Source organism: Salvelinus fontinalis, chromosome 4 (genome assembly GCF_029448725.1).
Source record: "Salvelinus fontinalis isolate EN_2023a chromosome 4, ASM2944872v1, whole genome shotgun sequence".
NCBI classification, from domain to species: Eukaryota; Metazoa; Chordata; class Actinopteri; order Salmoniformes; family Salmonidae; genus Salvelinus; species Salvelinus fontinalis.
In genome coordinates this window covers 16,371,744-16,382,014 of record NC_074668.1, presented here as the reverse complement: position 1 = coordinate 16,382,014, position 10,271 = coordinate 16,371,744, and positions in this window count along the sequence as shown.

The following is a 10,271-nucleotide window of genomic DNA, read 5'->3' as shown; positions in this document are numbered from 1 at the left end:
TCAAACACAGTTACCGAGTTTGAGCTCCTGTTACTGCACTCCAGTAGGGTCCAGTTATAAGACATTAAGGAAACAGCGCAGACACCTGTGTCTGCCCCTATAGGGGTTGACAGACACGAGACAACTTGTGCTACTTGTCATTATACAAGAAATTCTAAAAATAGCCAATCAGATAAATTGGGTACAGACATGTTCCTTTAATAGATTACTTAATTGTAAGCAGCTGTAATAAGCCTCTTGAAAGATGAAAAGGTAAAGAAAGAGACATTCTACTCTGGCCCTGCTAGCGCTGGGCGCCTCAGACAGAGGGATACATACCCGCCATATCCAGTGCACCAGGAAAAGGCCAAAGGCTGCAAAAATGCAGCATCACCCAAGACTGCTAGACAAGGTGGCCCTGAGGGGCAGCATAGGACAGGGGCTGCATGTATCAAGCATCTCGAAGTAGGAGCTCTGATTTAGGATCAGTTTTGCCTTTTTAGATCACAATGAATCAGATTACATGGACAGGTGTAGCTGATCGTAGTTTGATACATATGGCCCCAGAGTAATGTAGTATAAGTATACACAACCAGAGTTGGACCAAACCGATGGCTGTCAAAACAAATAATTTCTTGACAGGAGTTTGATTAAAGACTGGTGTTCCAACACTCTGTGGAAATGATACTAGGCATATTGTTTTATAAAACACCTGTTCCACAGAAGTGAGTACACATTTTCTGTTCTGACAACTGCTCAATCACCCTTCACTGCAAGGCGTACTGAATAGTGGCAAGCAAATAAAGAAACGCATCTTAAAAGACAGTATAAACCAGCAAACAAAAGCCAATAGTCTCACAAAAGATGAAGGATATCAAACAGCATTTTGATGAGTCATCCTCCAGTGCCTAATAACATCTCAACATGTCTTTGGAGAGAGGCATTGGTGTCGGGTGGTGTGGAGATAAATGGCTACTGTATCCAGGACAGATCCATGATGATTCTCCGGCGGCAGCGGCTGAGGGTGCCTTGGCTGCTCCATCTCTAATGGCCGTGACATTTCTCAGCCGCTCCTCCTCCTGTCCTCCCGACTCCACCGCACTGCCGTCAATGGGGTGTGTGACTCACAGCTCCGTACAGTACAGTGTGCACTCTGCACCCGGTGAACCCTCTCTCTCTCAGTCTCTCTCTGTACTACACATCTCACTGTCAATGTAGCACCACACTGCACAGCCCTCCCCTGGCCCGAGGCACCTTGGGCACACCCACCCAGAACATATCTACATTGTGATTACCACATACCTAGTAGCCACCATACTGGAGCTCCAGCCTACTGCAGTGTCACATACCGTACGTCATAACGGCCACCATGCTATTGGTGTGTATGCATGTGTGCTGTTGTATTGTTGGGGATCTGATTCATTCTGTCACCATCCCTTTGTTTTGCTGCAGACACATCATCTAGCTATCTTCTAAGTGTCATATCCTAAGATGATAGCAGTACTTGTTGTAAAACAATATATACGTAGTGTTATTTGTCCTTATCTGATGGTCCTATGTAATCCCAATTTCACCTCCATCTCATAAATACAGAAAAGAGATTGAAAGGCAAGCACACAGAGTCTGTAGGACAGATGACGTGGTAAATTCCCTGATATACTCAGAGGACACGTCCTAGATGGCACCCTATTCCTTAGTGCAATACTTTAAAGAAGCAACCAGAGACTATGATGACTCAGAATTGAGCATTAGCATCAAGACGAACAACCTATAACCTCTTGCTCCTATCAGACAAACACATGCTATAGAGAGAAACAATTAACAGTAGGTTACTGTGGTCATCTTTGGATCTTCAATAAGAAATCAATGCCTTCCAAGTGGATTTGATGTGATGTTCTGATACTGTGGACAAAGTCACTTGGGTCAGATTTACAACTTTAAGCCTCCGCACCAGTGAACAGTTTACCACGAAATGGTATTTATTCAAGTGTGAATTTTAAACGTGTGTTTTAAACCTCCCTTAACAAAACAGGTGGACACTTAACAGGTGAAAACTTAGCAGGCAATGTGGTGGTTCTGAGGTAAATATGCTAAGAATTATGGACAGGAGCACACAGAAGTGTCATTAAGTTACAGGTGGGCAGACTTTCCTGCCACTGTGAAAACGAAAATGGGTGTCAAAATAGGAATACAGCATAAACAGTGAAATATAGGCCCAATATAAAGCTGTGGAAATTAGACGGCAATCAATCTTACTAGGGCCTCCCGGGTGGCGCAGTGGTCTAAGGCACTGCATCGCAGTGCTAGCTGTGCCACCAGAGATTCTGGGTTAGAGCCCAGGCTCTGTCGCAGCTGGTCGTGACCGGGAGGTCCATGGGGCGGCGCACAATTGTCCCAGCGTCGTCCGGGTTAGGGAAGGTTTGGCTGGCAGGGATATCCTTGTCTCATCGCGCACTAGCGACTCCTGTGTCGGGCCGGGCGCAGTGCACGCTGACCAGGTCTCCAGGTGTACGGTGTTTCCTCAAACACATTGGTGCGGCTGGCTTCCGGGTTGGATGTGCAGTGCGGCTAGATTGGGGAGAAAAAAGTTTTTAAAAAATTTAATCAACTATGTTATTACTCACGCAAGAGAAAAATATAAATTGTGCCACAAAAAGACTGGAACTCCGGAAAGAATTTCAATCCACAGGGGAGGACCTACCTTTAAACTCCAGGAGTGGTCGGAAATGGGGGTAGAGATGGAGCGTGGCGTTTCCCTGTGGAAGATAAAAAGATGGTGAGAGAGGTGGTAGGAACAGACAGACAGTGTCTAGGTACGTGTGGACTTGTTGTCAGAAAGATGTCTTCCTCCTTCTGTAGCCAGGCGAGGCGACACTCTTGATCTCAATGACAGGGGCTTTTCTGTGGCTCGCACATGGCTTTAAGCCCTTCCTGTATATAGTAGATAATCCTGCACTATAATTATATTATTCATCTTCATTTCTTTCACAATAGTAGGGGAGGGAGAGATAGAAATAAGCTTTTTCCCGAGCCTAATCATACTGCAGTTACACCTCTCTCTCTCTCTGTGCTCTCTCGCTCTCCCCTCTCCCTCTTCCCCCCCTCTCTCTATTTCTCTCTGTGCAGCCCAGCTCCTCTGAGGAAGGAGCAGCATGCAGAGCGAGCTATCACCACTGTCAGTACTGTTATGTTAACACAGGCATGCAGGCATCACTTCAGCGAGTAAAAAAAGTGGCCTCTCATCGCATTGTCTTGTACACCTATATGGAGTACAAATAATGTAGAGTAATATCAATATCAGCAAATCCCACAACATTGGTTGTGTAGATCCAGCTGTATGCCTCAATTCCAAATGAGTGGAAAATATGTGAAAGTGTGATGTCCCTTTAATAACGTCATAGCACCAAAGCTGACAAGAAGATTTCCTGAATATATACAATAGCATAGCAATGGCTATAATGAATTACCTTCATGGAGCTTATAACAGTAAACCATTGGTAAGCAATCATTATTATAAACAAGGTTTATTATTATGCTATTCAATCACCACTGGGTGAATACAAAATCAGTTTTTCATAGCATGGTTCAAATTCAAGAGTGCTTTGAGAGACATTCAGAGCAGTGGTGGCATGGTGCTATAAACGTACCGTCAGTGATTCTCTTTTCCAGCTGTTTGTGATAAATTTAAATCCCTGTGTTTTGATGGCAACGCCTATTTTCTGAATATGTTCTTCCACATACCTGAAATAGCAGCGATTGAAATTGGGTCAACAATATACTCCAAATTGACATTAATTTCATCACCGGTGAAATCACATCAAACTTGCTAATATGAACGAATATTCATTTCAAATGTATAGGTGACCATATGAGATTCAAGATATTCTTCAAGGATACAGTGATAATCATGACAATGTCAGACAAATAAAACGTGCAATGAAACAGAATCTTTCAATGTCATCCTGTATGTATTAAACACAAATACATTTACATTCTTAGGTAATTCATACCCTCAATCATTTGCTTGATGCATTTCCATTAGGAAATGTCTCAGATAATCACCTGATTGTTAGGCCACAATGTCAAGGCTAAAATCTTGTTGCACCTCCAATCCCTGTCCCTGCATTGTCATTTGTTTATTTATTTCCCTCCATCCTTCCTTAATTTTCATCTCACACCCGACTCAGCTCTTGACTGTGGCCTAGCCTGCTCTGGCCCTGAACAGCTATTGTGAAAGTAGAAATTGGGGAGTTATTCGACCAATTAATAACGGAGCTCTTTCCAGCAGTGGTTCCCCATTATCATCACAATGATCTTATACCCTACCCCTGGGATGAATTTCAGTGTTTGAGGAGAGTGATATAATATCACTGGATAGTGACAGAAAACGCTTGTTGATTTGAGTAGAATATTCAAGCAAGGGTAACACTTTGTTTGACGTAAGCAGAAATGTTCAAATGAATGGCTACTTTGTTGCACAGCAGACATGACCAATATGCACAGCTGTTTGTTAATGGATCATATATTTGTGCAGCAACAGCTTGCCAACTTTACGTTTTTGCTGTCGATATATAAATTGTGGCATTCTCACAAGATTCATTCACTGGGTGTGGTCATCACGGATTCCAGAGGGACCTTATATAGACAGGTGTGTGCCTTTTCAAATCATGTCCAATCAATTGGATTTACCACAGGTGGACTCCAATCAAGTTGTAGAAACATCTCAAGAATAATCAATGGAAACAGGATGCACCTGAGCTTAATTTAGAGTCTCATAGCAAAGGGTCTGTTTTTAATTTTTACTACATTTTAACAAAATTCTAATAACCTGTTTTCACTTTGTCATTATGGGGTATTGTGTGTCGATTGCTGAAGAAAATGTTTTATTTAATACATTTTAGAATAAGGCAGTAACGTAACATATTATGGAAAAAGTCAAAGGGTCTGAATACTTTCCGAAGGCACTGTACATACAGATCAGGCGGCATTCTTTCTTTTACACACTACTGTAACAGTTATGGGTCATGCGAGCTGTCTACCAGTGTCTTAGCTATTGCTAGCTACCTACCTATCCGCCTGCTGTGTAACGGAGTCCTAGCTTGCTAGCACTCAGTGTCCTAAACGCCTGCCGAACACCTACAACACTGGCCCTCGCCGTCGTTAACAGAACTGCGGGAAAACACTACCCAACAAGCGGGGTCTACCGGTGTGCTAGCTAGCTACCTCTCCCGCCTGCTGTGTATCGGAGTTCTAGCTAACACACAGTGTCCTTCGTTCCTGCTTGCCAAACGCCTACAGTGCCTTCGGAAAGTATTCAGTCCCCTTGACTTTTCCCATAACGAAAACAGGTTTTTAGACAGCCTCAGAGAATAACATCGATCTATAATGCTGACTCGGTGAGTGAGTTTATAAGGAAGTGCATTGGAGATGTTGTACCCATTGTGACTATTAAAACCTACACTAACTAGAACCCGTGGATGGATGGCGGCATTTGCTCAAAACGAAAAAGCGTGAACCATCGCATTTAAACATGGAAATAGTACTGGGAATATGGCTGAATATAAACAGTGTAGTTATTCCCCCGCAAGGCAATCAAACAAGCGAAATGTCGGTATAGGGACAAAGTGGAGTCGCAATTCAACGGCTCAGACACAAGACGTATGTGGCAGGGTCTACAGGAAATCACAGACTACAAAAAGAAAACCAGCCACGTCACAGACCCCGACGTCTTGCTTCCAGACAAACTAAACACCTTCTTTGTCCGCTTTGAGGATAATACAGTGCCACCGTCACAGCCCGCTAACAAGGGCTGCACCCCTCCCCCCTCCTTCTCCATGGCCGAAGTGAGTAAGACATTTAAACGTGTTAACCCTCGCAAGGCTGCTGGCCCAGACAGCATCCCTAGCCGCGTCCTCAGAGCATGTGCAGACCAGCTGGCTGGTGTGTTTACGGACATATTCAATCGCTCCCTATCCCAGTCTGCTGTCCCCACATGCTTCAAGATGGCGACCACTGTTCCTGTACCTAAGAAGGCAAAGATAACTGAACTAAATGACTACCGCCCCATAGCACTCCCTTTTGTCATCATGAAGTGCTTTGGGAGACTAGTCAAGGATCATATCACCTCCCCCTTACCGGCCACCCTAGACCCACTTCAGTTTGCATACCGCCCCAACAGGTCCACAGACGATGCAATCGCCATCACACTGCACAATCCTATCTGGCCAAGAGGAATACCTATGTAAGAATGCTGTTCATTGACTACAGCTCAGCATATAACACCATAGTACCCTCCAAGCTCATCATTAAGCTGGAGGCCTGGGTCTCAAACCCGCCATGTGCAATTGGGTCCTGGACTTTCTGACGTGCCACCCCCATGTGACGAAGGTATGAAACAACATCTTCAGTTCGCTGTCACATATACATTCATTTCAGTACAGTACATTTCATTGAGATAATAAGGTATTATGTTGAATACAAACTTAAAGAAGAGGCCAGAGCAAAATATGAAACAACATTTTAATATATTGATCAACGGTTTATCAAATCAAGTTTATTTTTCTAGCACATTTTAAAACAACTGTAGAGTGCAAAAATGCCAAACAGTGGGCACACAATGAAACAAACAAAATATATCAGATACAATCAATAAGAGTAGGATTGTAAGGATTGTAAGTTGGTGGTTGAGGATATCCCTCTAGTGGTGTGGGGGCTGGTCTTTGGCAGAGTGGGTGGGGTTATATCCTTCCTGTTTGGCCCTGTCCGGGGGTTTCTTCGGATGGGGCCACAGTGTCTCCTGACCGCTCCTGTCTCAGCCTCCAGTATTTATGCTGCAGTAGTTTATGTGTCGGGGGGCTAGGGTCAGTTGGTTATACCTGGAGTACTTCTCCTGTCTTATCCAGTGTCCTGTGTGAATTTAAGTATGCTCTCTCTAATTCTCTCGTTTTCTCTTTCTCTCTGAGAACCTGAGCCCTAGGACCATACGTCGGGACTACCGGCCGTGGTGACTCCTTGCTGCCCCCAGTCCGCCTGGCCTTGCTGCTATTCCAGTTTCAACTCTTCTGCCTGCGGTTATGGAACCCCTACCTGTCCCAGACCTGCTGTTTTCAACTCTTAATGATCGGCTATGAAAAGCCAACTGAGATTTATTCTTGATTATTATTTGACCATGCTTGTCATTTATGAACATTTTGAAAATCTTGGCTCTCTCTAATTTTCTCCTTCTCTCTTTCTCTCGGAGGACCTGGGCCCTAGGACCATGCGTCGGGACTGCCGCCCGTGGTGACTCCTTGCTGTCCCCAGTCCGCCTGGCCTTGCTGCTATTCCAGTTTCAGCTGTTCTGCCTGCGGTTATGGAACCGCCACCTGTCCCAGACCTGTTGTTTTTCAACTCTTAATGATCAGCTATGAAAAGCCAACTGAAAATTATTCATGATTATTATTTGACCATGCTTGTCACTTATGAACATTTTTGAACATCTTGGCATAGTTCTGTTATAATCTCCACCCGGCACAGCCAGAAGAGGACTGGCCACCCCTCATAGCCTGGTTCCTCTCTAGGTTTCTTCCTAGGTTTTGGCCTTTCTAGGGAGTTTTTCCTAGCCACCGTGCTTCTACACCTGCATTACTAGCTGTTTTAGGCTGGGTTTCTGTACAGCACTTCGAGCTATTAGCTGATGTACGAAGGGCTATATAAAATAAAATTGATTGATTGATTGAGTACATAGAAGTCAAACTGGGCAACAACAATGGTAAGATACAATTATGTGAAGTGCAGTGGACATAGAACTTGTGCTCTCCTGATACAAAGGGGAGACAGGGGAAGCAGGTCTACAAATCCTTTACTTTTAGTAGAAATACTCTGATAAAATACAGGTAAAATAGAGACTTATCAGATGCTGGTTAATTTAGGCTGTGGCTAGATTTAATTTCCCAGCCTGAATACAACCGAAGAAGTCTTGAACTCAAAAAAAAGTATTTGCTATTAAATATACTTAAGGATCAAACATAAAATTACATTTGAAGGTTTTGTAAACCTATCAGATGCTTAATCATTTTAATAAACTTAAACCTCCTCTTCAGACTCCTCACTCTCTACTGCAATCACCCTCTTTACACGGTCCATGAAGTCTGGCCTCCTGCTCCACACAGCTTTTATTGGATCATACTACCTGATCTCTGGAGAGGACAGCTGGACCATAAGGAGATCTGACAGTGTATCAGACTTTAGGTTGGACGGCCAATCGTTGTTTTACTCGCCAAACGGAAAATCTACCCGCATTTGGCGCTTGGCGGGTGTTCATTTCGGACCCTGGTATACAGATATGCATCTGCTGGTCACAGATACCTTAAAAAAAGATAGGGGCGTGGATCAGAAAACCAGTCAGTATCTGGTGTGACCATCACATGCCTCATGCAATGTGACACATCTCCTTCGCATAGAGTTGATCAGGCTGTTGATTATGGCACGTGGAATGTTGTCCCACTCCTCTTCAATGGTCATGCAAAATTGTTGGATATTGGCAGGAACTGGAACATGCTGCCGTACACATCAATCCAAAGCCTCCCAAACATACTCAATGGATGACATGTCTGGTGAGTATGCAGGCCATGGAATAAATGGGACATTTTCAGATTCCAGGAATTGTGTCCAGATCCTTGCGACATGGGGCAGTGCATTATAATGCTGAAACATGAAGTGATGGTGGCGGAACGACAATGTACCTCAGGATCTTGACACGGTACCTCTGTGCATTCAAATTGCCATCGATAAAATGCAATTGTGTTCATTGTCCGTAGCTAATGCCTGCACATACCATAACCCCACCCCACCGCCACATGGGTCCCTCTGTTCACAACATTGACATCAGCAAGCGGCTTGCCCACACAACGCCATCTGTGAAACTGATTTATCCATGAGGAGCACACTTTTCCAGCGTGCCAGTGGCCATTGAAGGTGAGCATTTGCCCAATGAAGTCAGTTACGTCGCCAAACTGCAGTCAGGTCATGACCTTGGTGAGGACAACGAGCACACAAATGAGCTTCCCTGAGACAGTTTGACAGTTTGTGTAGAAATTCTTCGGTTGTGCGAACCCCCAGTTTCATCAGCTGTCTGGGTGGCTAGTCTCAGACGATTGTGCAGGTGAAGAAGCTGGATGTGGAGGTCCTGGGCTGGCATGGTTACACGTGGTCTGCGGTTATGAAGCTGGTTGGATGTACTGCCAAAATCTCTAAAACAATGTTCAGAGGCAGCTAATGGTAGAGAAATGAACATTACATTTTCTGGCAACAGCTCTGGTGGACATTCCTGTAGTCAGCATGCCAAGTACACGCTTCCTCAAAACTTGAGGCATCTGTGGCATTGGGTTGTGTTGCAAAACTGTACATTTTAGAGTGGCCTTTTCAGTGGCAACCTGTCATTCAGGGCAAATCATTGAGTTAATAAACCTGGTCTCTTTTTTGCTTTCTTGAGTAAGGCAGATTCAAAATGCAGGTATTTCAGCCTACCTAAGTGCTTTCCGTGGTGGTGGGGCAGCCAGCAGAAAATAGTGGTTAGAGCTTTGGGCCAGTAACCGAAAGGCTGCTAGATCGAATCCCCAGCTGACAAGGTAAAAATCTGTCGTTCTGCACCGGAACAAGGCAGTTAACCCACTTTTCCTAGGCCGTCACTGTTCCTAGGCCGAATCAGTTCTTAACTGACCTAACTAGTTGAATAAAAAATATTTATTAAACCCGTTTGCCAGCTCCAGGTAGGCTACACAATTGGCACAAATTAACTTGCAAATTAACTCCAGTGATGCAAGTCAATTTGCAAGTTAAGTTCAACAAATTTATTGTATCAAATGGTAGCCTACAGTAGCCTACAATGGCATATAAATGAATAGGCTTATTGATGGCTAACAGAGGCAAATGTATCATTCTTCACATTTAATGTCAGTTTCTTTGAGGACTTTTCCCTTTAAAAAGAACCACGTGATAACTTTCATTTCAAATGTCCACTCGCGCAGTCCCCGACACCCAAGAACTGAGCATGCGTAAAACAGTTCTCGCTTGATTTTTTATTTAACTAGGCAAGTCAGTTAAGAACAAATTCTTATTTACAATAACGGCCTACCCCGGCCAAACCCGGACGACGCTGGGCCAATTGTGCGCCGCCCTATGGTACTCCCAATCACAACCGTATGTGACACAGCCTGGATTCGAACCAGGTACTGTAGTGACGCCTCGTGTACTGAGATGCTGCGCCACTCGGGAGCCATTTTCTTTAAGTGAAGTCGACATTACAATGGAGT